The sequence below is a fragment of the Pinus tabuliformis genome, chromosome 5_2, assembly GCF_031772625.1.
Source record: "Pinus tabuliformis cultivar Carrire ecotype Pingquan chromosome 5_2, CPIR1, whole genome shotgun sequence".
Taxonomy (NCBI): Eukaryota; Viridiplantae; Streptophyta; class Pinopsida; order Pinales; family Pinaceae; genus Pinus; species Pinus tabuliformis.
In genome coordinates, this window is record NC_142306.1 from 66,637,489 (window position 1) to 66,654,839 (window position 17,351).

Genomic DNA, 17,351 nt, shown 5'->3' on the forward strand with positions numbered 1-17,351 from the left:
GGTGTGGCATGGAATGAGGCCCCTGAATCTACAACCCAGGAATCAATAATATTTTCTAATGAAAGAACCAAAGCATCTTGCAACACATCATCTGTCACATTTGCTTCATGATTGTTTTCTTGTTGCGTGTCTTCTTCTTTTCCCTTCCGAGACTTGCAGCCTTTCTTCAGATGTCCTTTCTTCCCGCATTTCCAGCACACTATCCCCGATCTAGACTTCTATCTGCCTTTTCTTGACTTACTGCGCTGTCCAAGGCTCTTTCCTCTTTCCATTTTTCTTCCCCTAGTCTTTGCAATCAAAGCATTACCTGATATCTCACCGGAGATTTTCTGTAACATTTTCTCACTAAGGATTGCACCGACAACATCATCAGACTTTAAATTACTAGATCCAGAGAAAGAGTTACTAATGGCCATAACTAACCCATTCCAACTTTCAGGCAATGAGCACATAAATAACAAATCCCTAACTTCATCATCAAAAGTTACCCCTACAGAACTTAACTGACCGGTAACTATATTAAACTAATTTAAATGATCAACAGCAGATCCACCTTCTGAAATCTTCATATTAAACAAATGCTTCATAAGAAATACCTTATTTGAGGCCGAAGATTTTTCATATAGTTTGGTCAATGTCGAAATTAAACCCTCTGTTGTCGTTTCCTTTGAAATATTAAACGCTATGGACACCGCTAGGCACAACCGTATTGTTCCAAGTGCTTTTCTATCGAGAATATCCCATTCTGTGTCTGTCATACTCATCGGATTCTTTGCCTTTCCACTCAATGGTTGGTACAGATCTCTCTGGTACAAATAATCTTCCATCTGCATCTTCCACAGCTGGTAGTTTTGGCCATTAAATTTTTCGACCCTAAACCTACCATCTTCCGCCATTGCTCCCACTCGAGCCAGAAACCCTTCCCTCCTACGAGTTTATCAGCCAAATAGACCATCGGCGCTGATAGTAGTTGTTAAAAAATTACATATTACAGAACAATGGAACACATAAAATATTACAGAAATATAAACACATAAAATGCATAAAACAAGAGAGACACAGATATACGTGGTTCACCAAGTTTGGGCTACATCCACAGAGAAACAGCCAGTCCTTCCTTTTATATTATCCACAAACTGAAGAGATACAATCTACAACAGATCCACTGTAATTCCCTCTTCGCTCTCAGTATCCTCTGTCTTCCTCACTCAGAATACAGATCTACATAGATGCAATACAATTATCTAATATATAGCGAGGGGTTGCCTTCTAGGGCAAAAAACCCTAAATTAAACATAACTTCTATCGTGAGATCTCTGCCTAATGAACGGCCCAAATTGACTACGAAATTACAACATTTTACAAGGCAATTTTACATCTATTTTTAGCTTCGGGGGTGCTGCCCCCAATCCCCTGCCAGGTGGGGGCTCCCCAAGGTCACAACTGCCCCCTGTGGACCACCCCTGCAGCGTAAATATTACGGGCATCGTTGCTTCCACATTATGAACTAGGGTCCAATGCGGTGATAGCTCTGAATAAAGAAGATAATCAGGCTCCACACCCAACAATCTCCCACTTGGAGAATGATTATAGAAACTTCACCGCTGCTTCATTTGTTGGACAATGGCTCCACTTTGGAATTGGTTGTTTCTCATCTTCTTCATCATACTTGAATCGAAACTGAGCAAAATCTCAGTTTTTCCCTGGTTACAACTTTTGTTAACACATCTGCGGGATTCTGGCTAGTGTGTATCTTTTCCAGCTTCAACTGTTCATCCTCCAATGCTGACCGTATGAAATGATACTTGAGTTGTATATGTTTTTTCATGGAATGAAATGCAAAGTTCTTTGCAAGATGTATGGCGCTCTAGCTCTCACTATATAACTTGCCCAACTCCTGCTTCTTACCCAATTCATCCAGAAACCTTTGTAACCAAATCATTTCTTTACTAGCCTCTGTAACAGCAACATACTCCGCTTCCATTGTTGAGAGTGAAACAACACTTTGTAGTTTTGAAACCCAACTAACAGCTGTTACACCTACAGTAAACACATACCATGTTGTGCTTCTCTTGTTATCTCTATCACCCGCCATATCTGCATCAACATATCCCTGTAGAGAATTGTTTGAACCACCAAAGCATAATGTTTGATTTGTGGTACCTCTCAAATACCTGAGAATCCACTTCACCGCCATCCAATGTTCTTTCCTTGGATTGTTCATGTACCTGCTTACAACTCCCACTGCATGTGCAATATTAGGCCTTGTGCAAGCCATTGCATACATTAAGCTTCCAACTGCTGATGCATATGGAACTTTAGACATATTAGCCATTTCTTCCTGATTCTTGGGACACACCTCCTTACTTAGTTTCAAATGGCTAGCCAAAGGTATAATAACTGGTTTTGCATTCCACATATTAAATCTTTTCAACAACTTTTCTATGTACTCACTCTGAGACAATGTTAATTTTCGATTCTCCCTGTATCTAGTTATTCTCATACCAAGGATTTGTTTTGCATCACCCAAATCCTTCATTGCAAATGGGTTCGCTAATTTTGATTTGAGTACATTTATTTCCTGCATGTTAGAACCTGCAACAAGCATGTCATCTACATACAATAACAATATAATATAGCTACCATCAATTTGTCTTTTGAGATAAACACAATGATTAGAGTGACATCTAGTATAACCTTGTTCAGACATAAACCTGTCAAATTTTAGATACCACTACCTTGGAGCCTGTTTTAAGCCACAAGCTCTTCTTCAACCTACACACTAGTTTTTCCTTTCCTTTTACCGCATATCCTTGTGGCTGCTGCATATATATCTCTTCCTCCAAATCCCCATGGATAAAATTTTTCCTTACATATAACTGCTCAAGATGTAAATCTTCAACTGCTACTAGACTTAAAATAGTTATGATTGAAGTCATTTTAACAACAAGAGAAAATATCTCATCAAAGTTTATACCCTTTTTATGTGAAAACCCCTTCACCACAAGTCTAGCTTTATACCTTTGTCTACCTCCATCTTCTTCCTTCAACATGTAAACCCATTTATTCTGTAATGTTGTTTTACCTGCAGGCAACTTGAATAAGTCCCAAGTCTAGTTATGTGCTAAGGAGTCCATCTCTTCTTTCATGGCTTGCTCCCACTTCTTCCTCGTTTCTACCTGTACTGCTTCTTCATAACATTTTGGTTCACGAGAATCAGTCAACAATACATAATATAATGAAGAAGAGTATCATTCAGGGGGTCTACATATCCTGGTAGACCTTCTAACACCACTGTCAGGTGTTTGAGGTGCTTGTTGTTGTTGTGTTTGTTGTTCTAGTTGTTGATTATTATGATTTTTAGGGACCATCACTTTTTCTGTGATCTCTTCAAGCACTATGTATTCTCAATTTTATTTTTCCTATTTCTTTTCCTACAATTGATCCTTATACAAAACCTTTTCATTGAATATGACATCTCTGCTCCTAATGATTTTTTGTTTTTCAACATCATAAAATCGATAACCAAAATCATTAACACCATATCCAATAAAGGTACATTTTTTTTATTTTTCCTCAAGCTTTGTTCTATTTTCTTTATTAATGTGTACAAAGGCTTCACAACCAAAAGTTTTTAAAAATGAGTAGTTTACCTTTTTACTTGTCCATGCTCCCTCTGGAATGCCACCATCCAAGGAACTTGAATGCCCTCTATTTATTAGATAAATAGCAGTATCTACAGCATCTTCCCAAAATTGTAAAGGCAATCCTGCATGCAATATCATGCACCTTGCATGCTCCATGATTGTCCTGTTCATCCTTTCTAACACGCCATTTTCTTGTGGTGTTCCTGGAACTGTCTTCTCTCTACGAATTCCATTCTCTGAAAAGTACCTATCAAACTCTTTGCCGCAATATTCACCTCCATTGTCTGATCTAAGACACTTCAACCTTTTTCCTGTCTCATTTTCAACCAAAGTTTTCCATTTCTCGAAAGTATCAAATACATCAGATTTATTTCGAATACAATAAATCCAGGTTTTTCTGGTTGCATCATTAATAAAAGTAACATAATAATGAGAGCCACCGAGAGATGATACCTGAGCAGGTCCCCATACATCTGTATGCACAAGCTCTAATTTTCACTCTTCTTTTCTTTCCCAACTCTGCGGAATCTAACTCTCTTCTGTTTTCCATAAACACAATTCTCACAGAATTTTAAATCAACATGCTTTAAACCTGGCAACAAATTTCTTGAGTGAAGAATTTGCATCCCCTTCTCACTCATGTGCCTGAGCCTATGATGCCACAATGTCGTATCTTCTCCTATAGAGGTTAAAGCATTAACATAATTATAGATACCATTGTATAAATACAATGTACCAAATGTTTCTCCTATTGCTATTACTAGGGCTCCTTTAGTGACCTTCCAGGTTTTATTTGTGAAAGTAGTTACACAACCTTCACCTCCCAACTGCCCTGTTGAGATTAGATTTTTCTTCAAATCTGGAACATGCCTTACCTCCTTCAATAGCCATTTATTTCCATTCTGATGTTTTATGAAAACTATACCCATTCCAATGATTTTACAAGATTTATCATCACCCAATCGAACTTGTCCAAAATCTCCTTGAACATAATCATGAAAATGTTTCCTATCGGGTGTGGCATGGAATGAGGCCCCTGAATCTACCACCCAGGCATCAATAATATTTTCTAATGAAAGAATCAAAGAATATTGCAACACATCACCTGTCACATTCGCTTCATGATTGTTTTCTTTCTGCGCGTCTCCTCCTTTTCCCTTCCGAGACTTGCACTCTTTCTTCAGGTGTCCTTTCTTCCCGCATTTCTAGCAGACTATCCCCGATCTAGACTTGGATCTGACTTTTCTTGACTTACTGCGATATCTAGGGCTCTTTCCTCTTTCCATTTTTCTTCCCCTAGTCTCTGCAATCAAAGCATTACCTGATGTCTCACCGGAGCTTTTCCGTCACATTTTTTCGCTAAGGATTGCACCGACAACATCATCAAACTTTAAAGTACTAGATCTAGAGATAGAGTTACTAATGGCCACAACTAAACCATTCCAACTTTCTGGCAATGAGCACAGAAATAACAGAGCCCTAACTTCATCATCAAAAGTTACCCCTATAGAACTTAAATGACTGGTAAATATATTAAATTCATTTAAATGATCAACAACAAATCCACCTTCTGAGATCTTCATATTAAATAAATGCTTCATAAGAAATACCTTATTTGAGGCCGAGGATTTTTCATATAGTTTGGCCAATGTCGACATTAAACCCTCTGTTGTCGTTTCCTTTGAAATATTAAATGCTATGGATGCTGCTAGGCACAGCCGTATTGTTCCAAGTGCTTTTCTGTCAAGAATATCCCATTCTGTGTCTGTCATACTCGTTGGCTTCATTGCCTTTCCGCTCAATGGTTGGTACAGATCTCTCTGGTACAAATAATCTTCCATCTGAATCTTCCACAGCTGGTAGTTTTGGCCGTTAAATTTTTTGACCCTAAACCTACCATTTTCCGCCATTGCTCCCACTCGAACCAGGAACCCTTCTCTCCTACGAGTTTATCAGCCAAATAGAGCTTTGGCTCTGATACCAGTTGTTATAAAATTATATATTATAGAGTAATGGAACAAATAAAATATTGCAGAAATATAAACACAGAAAACGCATAAAACAAGACAGACACAGATATACGTGATTCACCCAGTTTGAGCTACATCCATGGAGAAATAGCCAGACCTTTCTTTTATATTATCCATGAAACTGAAGAGATACAACCTACAACAGATCCATTGTAATTCCCTCTTCGCTCTCAATCTCCTCTGTCTTCCTCACTCAGAATACAGATTTACATAGATGTAATACAATTCCCTCATATCTAGCGAGTGGTTGCCTTCTAGGGAAAAACCCTAAATTAAACATAACTTCTACAGTCAGATCTCCGCCTAATGAACGGCCCAGATTGACTACGAAATTACAACATTTTACAAGGAAATTTTACATCTATTTTTAGCTTCGGGGGCACTGCCCCCGCTCCCCCACCGGGGGGGGGGGGAGAGGATCCCAAAGGTCACAGCTGCCCCCCCCCCTGGACCCCCCCTGCAGCGTAAATATTACGGGCGGCGTTGCCGCCACATTATGAAATGGAGTCCAATGCGGTGATACCCCTGAATAAAGAAGATAATCAGGCTCCAAACCCAACAATCTCCCTCTCAATTTAAGATGAATATATATTGGTCTTTATTTGCAATGCATAGTGGAAATGTTTCAACCAATATCTATCTTAACTTTGAATCTATTATGGATCAAAAGAGATCAAAACCTTTGATATTGAAATTTTTATATATGGCATATAGTGAAATATGTTTTTGTTATTTTTATTTTTTTTAAATTGTGTATGTCAACTCCATGTGCATTTAAAGAATTGTACATTTCCCTCATACATAGACATTTGAAAGCACTTACCAGTTATTTTCAATTTCCTTATATGTCTCTTCATTACATATCTTCCTCAAACTAGAACGTTAAAAAAACCTTTCCGCACAATCACGTTCTCCAATTATTTTTCTAAATATCTAGAAATTATGACATAGACTAAAATAATTTGTAAAAAACCTTGCTAATAAAAAATCAAATTTTCTCTCTATATGTACATGAAGTTGATATTAAAATAATATATTTACAATGAACATTAAAATATTTTATTTATACTCCATATTAAAATATTTTTATTCATATTAATATTTCTTTAAATATCACATAACAACTTCATATTAAGTGTTTGAAATAATTTTATATTTTTTCCCTTAGAACGCATAAAACAAGATAGACACAGATATACGTGGTTCACCCAGTTTGGGCTACATCCATGGAGAAATAGCCAGTCCCTTCTTTTATATTATCCGTGAAATTGAAGAGATACAACCTACAACAGATCCATTGTAATTCCCTCTTCGCTCTCAATCTCCTTTGTCTTCCTCACTCCGAACACAGATCTACATAGATGCAATACAATTCCCTCATATATAACGAGGGGTTGCCTTCTAGGGAAAAAAAACCCTAAATTAAACATAACTTCTACCGTCAGATCTCCACCTAATGAACGGCCCAGATTGACTACGAAATTACAACATTTTACAAGGAAATTTTACATCTATTTTTAGCTTCGGGGGCGCTGCCCCCGCTCCCCCGCCGGGGGGGGGGGGGGAGGATCCCAAAGGTCGCAGCTGCCCCCCCCCCCTGGACCCCCCCTGCAGCATAAATATTACAGGCGGCGTTGCCGCCACATTATGAAATGGGGTCCAATGCGGTGATACCTCTGAATAAAGAAGATAATCAGGCTCCAAACCCAACAATCTCCCTCTCAATTTAAGATGAATATATATTGGTCTTTATTTGCAATGCATAGTGGAAATGTTTCAACCAATATCTATCTTAACTTTGAATCTATTATGGATCAAAAGAGATCAAAACCTTCGATATTGAAATTTTTATATATGGCATATAGTGAAATATGTTTTTGTTATTTTTATTTTTTTTAAATTGTGTATGTCAACTCCATGTGCATTTAAAGAATTGTACATCTCCTTCATACATAGACATTTGAAAGCACTTACCAGTTATTTTCAATTTCCTTATACGTTTCTTCATTACATATCTTCCTCAAACTAGAACGTTAAAAAAACCTTTCCGCACAATCACGTTTTCCAATTATTTTTCTAAATATCTAGAAATTATGACATAGACTAAAATAATTTGTAAAAAATCTTGCTAATAAAAAATCAAATTTTCTCACTATATGTACATGAAGTTGATATTAAAATAATATATTTACAATGAACATTAAAATATTTTATTTATACTCCATATTAAAATATTTTTATTCATATTAATATTTCTTTAAATATTACATAACAACTTCATATTAAGTGTTTGAAAGAATTTTATATTTTTTCCCTTAGAAAAAAAGCTATAATTTTATTTCATATATAAATAATACAAAGTTACATTTTGCATATAAATATCTTTGGATGTATTCTTTGAAACTTCTTGAAATTAGACTATCAGTTATAGTACTTTTTATTTAGGCCTATTGGTCAATTAAATTTCAAATTATTAGTGCAAAAAATGGTGAAATAAAACAAATTTCACCCTATAATCTTTAGAAATAATTTTGTCTAACAAACTATCATATTAGCTAAGAATAATTGTGTTATATAAAAAAGAGTTTGTTTGCAATCGTTGTGGAATTGTTGGTTTGAACTGTTCTATGAAAGGCCTATGATAAAATTCAAAAGTATTATTGTCTCGTTGCTCTGAGATCTACCAGAGTCCTTGTTCCATATGCACTCCTTCTTTGGAGAGGCAATTAGCAACTTAGTTCCATTCCCTATATATATATGAGATTGAAAAACTGTTAAAAGAGGCCCTGGTCTGAAAAATATCCTCCAAAATAGGAACTAGTAGATTGTTTCTGTATTACTGCACTTCACTGAAATAATTATAAACACTTAAAGAATCCATGAAGATTTGGTTATGTTCACATCCTTTTTCGTTTGCAAAGAGCATTAAATTTTTGCATGCCAGAAGTTCTCCTCGGTTATTTGTACCCCTTCCTAAAGCCATTTTTGTGTGAAAAACATGGGATTATAAGAGAAAAAGAATGAATCCTCCTTCACATCTATGTTCATTTAATTCAACTACCCCACATTGAAAAAATCTCATGGTTTTGAGGTGTTCGAATTCTCCGTCATTATAGTTTGTGGGGTGCTTAAGCCTTTTTCTTGTGGAAAGTGTGTGAGAATTTCCAAACCTTCAGCTTCCACACCACCAAGAAATGATGATTTGTCCTAGAAGATGACTTTGTTCTGGGCTAGCCAGACTGCGAACCAAGTAATAAGTGGGAGTGCTTTAAAAGCACGCGTGGTGGGAGAGGGAAGTCAACGTCTCCACACTCCTTCTATCCCTTCCTCATTCCAAATACATGACTGACCCAAAACTAATATGCTAAAGCTCTAGACCTATAGAGTAAAAGGGTAGTGAATGAAAAAATGAGCTACAAATTCATCATTCATTTTACGCAAAACACACCATCCTGACCCAACCTTATAACACATTTGCATGACATACCAAGTAGGGGCTTTATTTTCAGCAAACATCACGTAAAGACTCAAGCCTTTGTAGAGCATTTGGAGCACCAAACTGATTTCCACCACCACTCTAATTTACTTTGGCTATGTTAAGGTGTATATACCCTTGGAGAGTACAAAACAAATGGAGAAAAACCCCATACCAATTCATCCTCCCTATCCATCAATCTAATATGTCCCTCACAGGAAAGATTCATTGTATAATCAACAATCCCAGGCTTTAGTATGAGACTAGAAATACTAATTATTTTTATTCATTAAATAATAAAAAAATTAAAATTATTCTTGTTGTCCAAAGACTTAATTAACTGTGTTTCTTGTTCCAAATCATGAGAGACATTCCTCTATTTTTGGGTTTTGGGTTACCTTTTCTTTCTAAATTTCTTGATGTATTGGATTTGATTGAATCCAAACATATTAAGTTTTTTTATAAAATTAACCATTAAGTTTACCATCAAGTGTATTTATGTCGATGTATCATATTCTTTTTAAGCTTTTTAGAGCATTGCACTACAATGTGACTTATTTCAAAACAAACCTTTTGTACCCTACATCACACAGGAACTTTCTCATAGCCTAACATTTGGGGCTAAGAATAACTTTTATCTATCAAAATAATATCTAGTAAAATTATTTGTTGAACTATTTTTCAATGCATATTCTAACATAAGGTTACTAACTTACTCAGAATTTTAGTGAGTTTTTTTTTTTGGAGGTCGCGTCAAATCAAGATTTTCATGCTGATTTTTAAAAGTGGTAGATGCAACATCATCTTATTTTTATTTCAATCTTCAAAAAATTTAACCACTACATTAAAAACCAAATATCATGATTATGAAATAAATGAAACCAAATATCACGATTATGAAACACATGAAAAATCATGTTGAAATGCAAGAGTGGTGATGCAACATCACTTCTTCCTTCTTACTTTTTTCAAGGTTAAAATTTAAACATTTTTCAATCATGGTATTAAAGACCAAAATATGATTATCAAAAAATATATTCGAGCCCCATTTGTAACGCTGCCGAGGCAGCATATGATTTATTATTTGAGGATTGATTGTGATGTGATTGTACATAATGTATATTGATTAATGAGCCTATTACAGCTTCTCCTAGGGGACCTCGCCCTCCCCATTTTTTTATGAAAAAATAAGTTGAAATGTGAAAATAGTGATACAACGTCACTCTTTTTTAGGGCTTTAAAATTCAAATATTTTTCAACCATGACTACTAAAAAGGATAAACCCCAACTTAAAATTTGTGTAATTTTCTTTTTTTCTTTTTATTTTTTAAATGTTTTTCAATTTTTTCTAAATTATATATCTATATATATATATATATATATATATATATATATATATATATATATATATATATATATATATAGGTTGGAAATTACCAATTAATTGATATTAAAACCATGACCATTAATATCATCAAAAATAAAAACATAAATAAAATCGATAATAAAATTAAAATTAAAACATAAGTCTTCCGCAGATCTCTTCCGCAAGCATTTAGCAGTCTCGGTGGCTCAGATCTAGTCTCGGTGGCTCAGATCTCAGAAGTCTTCCGCAGATCTCAGAAGTCTTGATAGTCTCAAATACGATTTCAGAAGTCTCGGTGGGACTCCAGAAGTCTCGGTGGGAAGTATCGGGCTTTCTCAGATTTCCTATCTCCTCTTCTTCCGCAGATCTCAGATCTCTTTCGCAGATCTCCTCTTATATATATATCTGCGATTTATTGGAAAACATATAAACCAACTAGCACGTAGATCTTGCTAGGCTTTCGCTGCGTTCTACGAGCAAGTAAAATATGGCTCCGAGCTTCGCAAAAATAACTGGTGGCTCATCCGCCTCTGAAGGGCAATCTCCTGCCCATATCGTGAGTGAAGCCCCAGCTCCCACTATCCAAGTGGTCCAAGACTCACTCGATGAAGCTTTGAAGTTCTCCGAAAGTGCTCTAATTTGCCGGTTCAATGGTTTTTGGCGGCGGCTGATAGCACTCCACAATTGGATCTCGGAGGTATGGAAGCCTATCATTTCTGATGAAATTAATATCTACCCTTGTGCTAGAGGTTTCTTTATAGTAGATTTTGAAAATCCTGAAAGCAGACAATGTATTCTAGATTCCGGCCCTTGGTTTTGGGAAAAATCAGGCCTATTCATGAAGCCATGGAACCCATCATTCGATCCCTCTACAGCAGTGATAACCTCAGCACCAGTTTGGGTGAGATTGCCAAGCCTACCTTTGCATCTCTGGAATCTCTCCTCGCTAAAAGCCATCGGAAATGCAATTGGGAAATTTTACTGCAGGTGCCCAGAAACAGAGGAATATGCCAGAACCACCTATGCACGCATCTGTGTGGAAATGGATTTCAGCGCCGGATTCCCAGCTGAAATAAACCTAACAAGTAAAGACTATGTGTGGAACCAGAAGCTTGATTATGAAAGTGTCCTCTTCAGATGTCGATCGTGCTTTGAGACGGGGCATCTAGCCAAAAATTGCCCAAAAGCCTCTGAGAAAAATTTTGCTAGAAAAAACCACCACAGATCTACATGGTGGGAAGGAGCACAAAAAGAACACTACACTGTCATCAAAGAAGAAGAATATTCTAGAGAAAATGAGTCACAAGAAATCAAGGAAGAAGGAAACAACTCTCAAAACAAGCAAGGAGAAAGCCCGCCCCAACAAATCAACAGTTATGAGGATTTGAATACCGCAGAAAATAAATCTTCATTTAACAGCAAAGCAGATCTCCTAAACCAAACTTCTTCTCCGACTATTTTCAAAAGAACGAACACAATAGATCGCGAAGCTAAGACACCAATGTCCCAAGAACCAGAAGAGATGAAGGAGATGCAAAACAAAGGAAGTTGGAAGACCGTAGAGAAAAGAAAGAAAGCTACAACACCAATCTCGCCAAGAAAGACGAGGAGCCAGACAAGTAAAAATTAAGAAAATTGTAGGTCCGATAGACCAATTTGGTCTGAGTGGACGTTAACCACCACCACCACCACCACCACATCATCATCATCATCATCATCATCATCATCATCATCATCATCATCAATCTTTTTATTTTGAAAATTATTATTAGGAAAAAAAAAAACAAAACAAAACAGATATTTGAGATATAAAATTAAACCACTAAAAATACTTAAAAAAATGAAAACAAAAAATAGGAGCTATTAAAACAGTTTGAAATTTAAAAAAATAATAATAATGAAATAAATGAAAAAAATATTATTATATTTTTAAAAATATTTCGCAACAAAAAGAATATTTAAAATTTTAAAAATTAAATTTAAAATTTAAATAATATTTAATTAAAAAAGTTTTAACATGAAAAACCAAAAGCACGAAAAATATGTTATATTTTAAATTGTAAATGGTACATGGGAAGGCATCCCCTCCACCCATAAGATTGGCTGGGTAATTGACCACGTTGGGGATGATTCCCGACACTGCCTCTTTGTCCACAAAACCAGCGAGTAAGTCCGTCACACCGCCCACGCTAGCAAAGGGGTGATGTCAAATAAGCAATGTGCAAACGGTCCCGTGGTTGGAGGGGTGATGTTAAGGATTTACCCCTCCCACCCATAGTGATACCAATATTTTAAATAAAATAAAATTAAAAAGTCAACTAAATTTTTTTTTTATTTGGTAATTTTTTTTTTTCCTAAATAAAGGTTTTTTGGACTAAAGTTTTCATTTTGATATCACAGGTTTAGTCATATGGGTAACATTGTTAGATATATTGATATGTGATGCCTCATCACTTCCCATTTTACAATGTTTTTTCATGTTTTTTTGGCAAAAATAAGGGTTTTTTGGTCGAAAGTTCTCATTTTGATATCATAGTTCTCGTCATGTTGGTAAAATTGTTAGACATATTGATATGTTATGCTTTTCAATATCATGACTTGTAAAATGGAACTTTCCAAGTGCTAAACCAATTACCTATGGAGGGCAATCCCAAAAAATGCAATATCAAATTTGAGAGCTTCACCTAAACAACCATTCAAACATGAAAGTTAGTGCAAGGATTGAAAGAGGTAGACCATGGTTCTATGCACATCCTTGAGTTTCCCCAAAACAATTAACTTAAACTAAGAGTCAAATGTGTTTGGTAATGTCAAACTCACAAAAAAACACCTTTCACAAAAAGGTGGATGAAGATTTCTTTTTCAATACTTAAATCCAAAAGTCATGATCCAATCATGAAACACAACTAATCAAAGTCAAATTCTATTACAATAGCGCATCAAACTATTAGAACTAAAAAGTTATGCTTCTTTGTCAACATCACACCCCGTAATAATGGAAATGGCAAGGTATTCTTGCACCAAAAAAGAGTGAGAACAAAGGCACTTCCTAAACATCCTACAAAGAAATACCTTCTAAAAAACGAAAAACACCACCCATGAGATCAATCATGGATGACACACCAAAAGGATATTTGTGCCTCAAACCCCCTGCAAATGTCAACATTGTTGCCACTAATGCCATTCGAATCTATAAAATGTTGAAAATATTCTTAACAAAATCAAAGATCAATTTTCTTGCAACTAAGGTTTCATAGGTCAAACCACCCACAAAGTGAGACATTTTCATTGTCACCACCAATGCCATTAGCTCCCATGCAAAATGATGGAGAAGCTTAAATACAATAAAAGAACAATTTGCTTATGGTGAGAGTTAATGCCACCACCCTTGAGACTAGGAGTTCCATTGTTTATTTGAGAACATCCTAATTAATCTAATAATTTTATCAAATTTGTTTTAAATTTACAAGCCATTATTAACATATATTTAGTTAACTAAATCAATATAATAACACTTCTTCAAATAATATTTTATTTAAATCATTAAACATATTTTCTAATAATAAGCATGAGAAATTTTATGGAAATTTATCTGAAAGTTTAAAAATTTCTAATGATTTTATATAATCCTTATGAAAATAATTGTATACTCTAAAATTTGGACAAATCATTCTTTCCAAATAAAAAATGGAAAATCTATTTTTATTTAGAAAAAATATGAAAAATCTCTTTTTAGAAAAAACATGAAAATATAATTTGCTTGGAAATATTAACCACTAAAATTTTCCTCTTAAACTTTTTAATAAATAAATTTATTTAACCTATTACATCCTTACATAACTCTTATCATAAAATTTATCTTTGATTTTACTTGTTATATCTAAATAATAAGATACATAATTACTCTTTATATAAATTCAAATTAAATTTAAAAAATTACATTGGAAATACCCTGCCCTAGTATAATAATCTAGAAAATTAAAACAAGCTTAAAATGAATATATTTTAATCTATAATATTAGAAAATTAAAATAAAAAAAGCTTAATATAAATATATCTTGATTAAAAATTAAAAGTGCATGAAAATTATACTAATGTTTTATATTTATAATGTATAAATTAATTATTTGGTATGAAGTTTAATTACTATTACATTTGATATGCAAATTTTATGAAAAATAATTAAGACTAAATAATTTCACATAATTTTAATGATAACATTCTAACTTAAACAAATCATTTTCTATTCAACTTTAAATTTAATATACATTCATAATAATAATAATAAATAAATTTATAAATTTATTCATTGTAAATAATTTTTCTATTTTAATTTTTAAACTCATACCTATTCATATTAAAAAAAATATAAAATCAATATATATATAAAATGAATCTGAAATTAAATATCTATTCCATAATGTTAGAAGGTAATTAATTTATAATGGTAAAAAAATAACAAATATCTATTCCATTCCATAATGTTGGAAAATAATTGATTTTAAATTGTGATTAAAAAACTAAGCAGCGAACCATTATGCAAAGTAATATATATAAAATGAATCTGAAATTAAATATATATTCCATAATGTTAGAAGGTAATTAATTTATAATTGTAAAAAAATAACAAATATCTATTCCATTTCATAATGTTGGAAAATAATTGATTTTAAATTATGATTAAAGAACTAAGCAGCGAACCATTATGCAAAGTAATTAATTTAAAATTGTAATTAAAAATAATGAAAACAAAGCAATCATAAAAACAGATAAATAAAGACGGATAATAATATTAGGGTAACACTATAAAAGATAAAGATATCATATTAACCAAGAAAAACAAAAATGAAGATAAAGATATTATGGACAAGATAAAAAAACAAAGAAAGCCGAGAAAATATAACATCGAAAAAATTGGAAGAAATAAATCTATAGAATTTTGATAAATAAAAATAAATATGAAAAAGAAAATAATAGAATTTTGATAAATTAAAATAGATATAATGTATAAATTAATTATTTGATATAAAGTTTAATTACTATCACATTTGATAGGTAGATTTTACGAAAAGTAAATAATTTCACATAATTTTAATGATACCATGCATTCATAATAATAATAAATAAATGTATTCATCATAACATTTTTTCTATTTTTAATTTTTAAACTTCATATTTATTCATATAAAAAATATAAAAACCAATATATATAAAATGAATCTGAAATTAAATATCAATTCCATAATGTTGGAAGGTAATTAATTTATAATGGTAATAAAATAACAAATATCCATTCAATTCCATAATGTTGTAAAGTAATTGATTTTAAATTGTGATTAAAAGCAGCAAAACATCATGCAAAGTAATTAATTTAATTTAAAATTGTGATAAAAAATAATGAAAACAAAGCAATCACATTATGGTAACAATATAAAGGAAAAAGATATCATGGACAAGATAAAAAAACAAAGAAAGTGAGGAAAACATAATTGGGAAAAAATGGAAGAAAACAAATAAGACCAAATATATTGAAACAAGTGTGTTTTTTTTTTTTTTTTATTCCACACAATGTAAAAATAGTTCATAAATCTATAGAATTTTGATAAATTAAAATAGATATTAAAAAAAGGCAATAATTTTTTTTAATTCCACATCACTTAAAAAAACTAAGTCTAGAATTTTGAAAATTAAAATAGATATGAAAAAAATAGATATTTTTTTTGTATTACCATGGGTATCACTGTTAACAATGACAAAACAAAATTATTATGATTATCAAATCCAAGAAGGACACTTAGGCTAATTTTATGTATAACAATAAAAGTTATGATTATCAAATCCAAGAAGGACACTTACGCTAATTTTATGTATGACAATAATAACTTGGAGGAAGTGTATTCTTACAAGTACCTAGGAATTGATATTCATCACAAGCTCCACTGAAACCATAGCATTGAGAAAATAATTAATGGAGGTGAAAAGCTTATTTTGGTCTTGAAAATAATTGTAAAACAGCGAACCTCGTAATGTGGGATAAAAAGAAGTTCCTCTTTGAGACTTTAGTCACTCCTGTTATCTTATTTATATGGCTGTGAGGTTTGGGGTTGCAACATCTCCAGAGAATCATGGAGAAAGATTGAACAAATCCAGAAGCGTTTTATAACTTGTAACCTGAAAATTAAAAATAATACACCCTGTCTTATTCTCCTTATAGAAGGTCTTTCCCCTATTGAAAGCCTAATTATGATTAGGTTTCTGTTGTACAAGCACAAACTCAATAACATGGACGATCATAGACTTCTTAAGCTAACTTTAAATTCCAACAAAAACCACCTAAGGCTCAATCAGGGGTGGCATAAAGACACAAGGCCCTGGTTAAACTATTGGGAGATCTTATAGAAGGTCTTTCCCCTATTGAAAGCCTAATTATGATTAGGTTTCTGTTGTACAAGCACAAACTCAATAACATGGACGATCATAGACTTCTTAAGCTAACTTTAAATTCCAACAAAAACCACCTAAGGCTCAATCAGGGGTGGCATAAAGACACAAGGCCCTGGTTAAACTATTGGGAGATCAACGAGAGTGATGCATTGCGAAACATAAATAACATTAAAGATATTGTTACTTCTAAGTTCAAAGAAAAAATGTAGTGCGCGACTAAAAGAAAATTAAATTATTATAAGAGGGTCATCAACCCCACCCTAGAAGATCAAAAGTATCTCTCTATTTTAACTAGCTCAAAGAAGAAAACTAATATAGCAAAGATTAGAACGAATTCTCATAAGCTTGATAGTGAAACAAGTCATTGGGCAATTCCTAAAACGCCATGG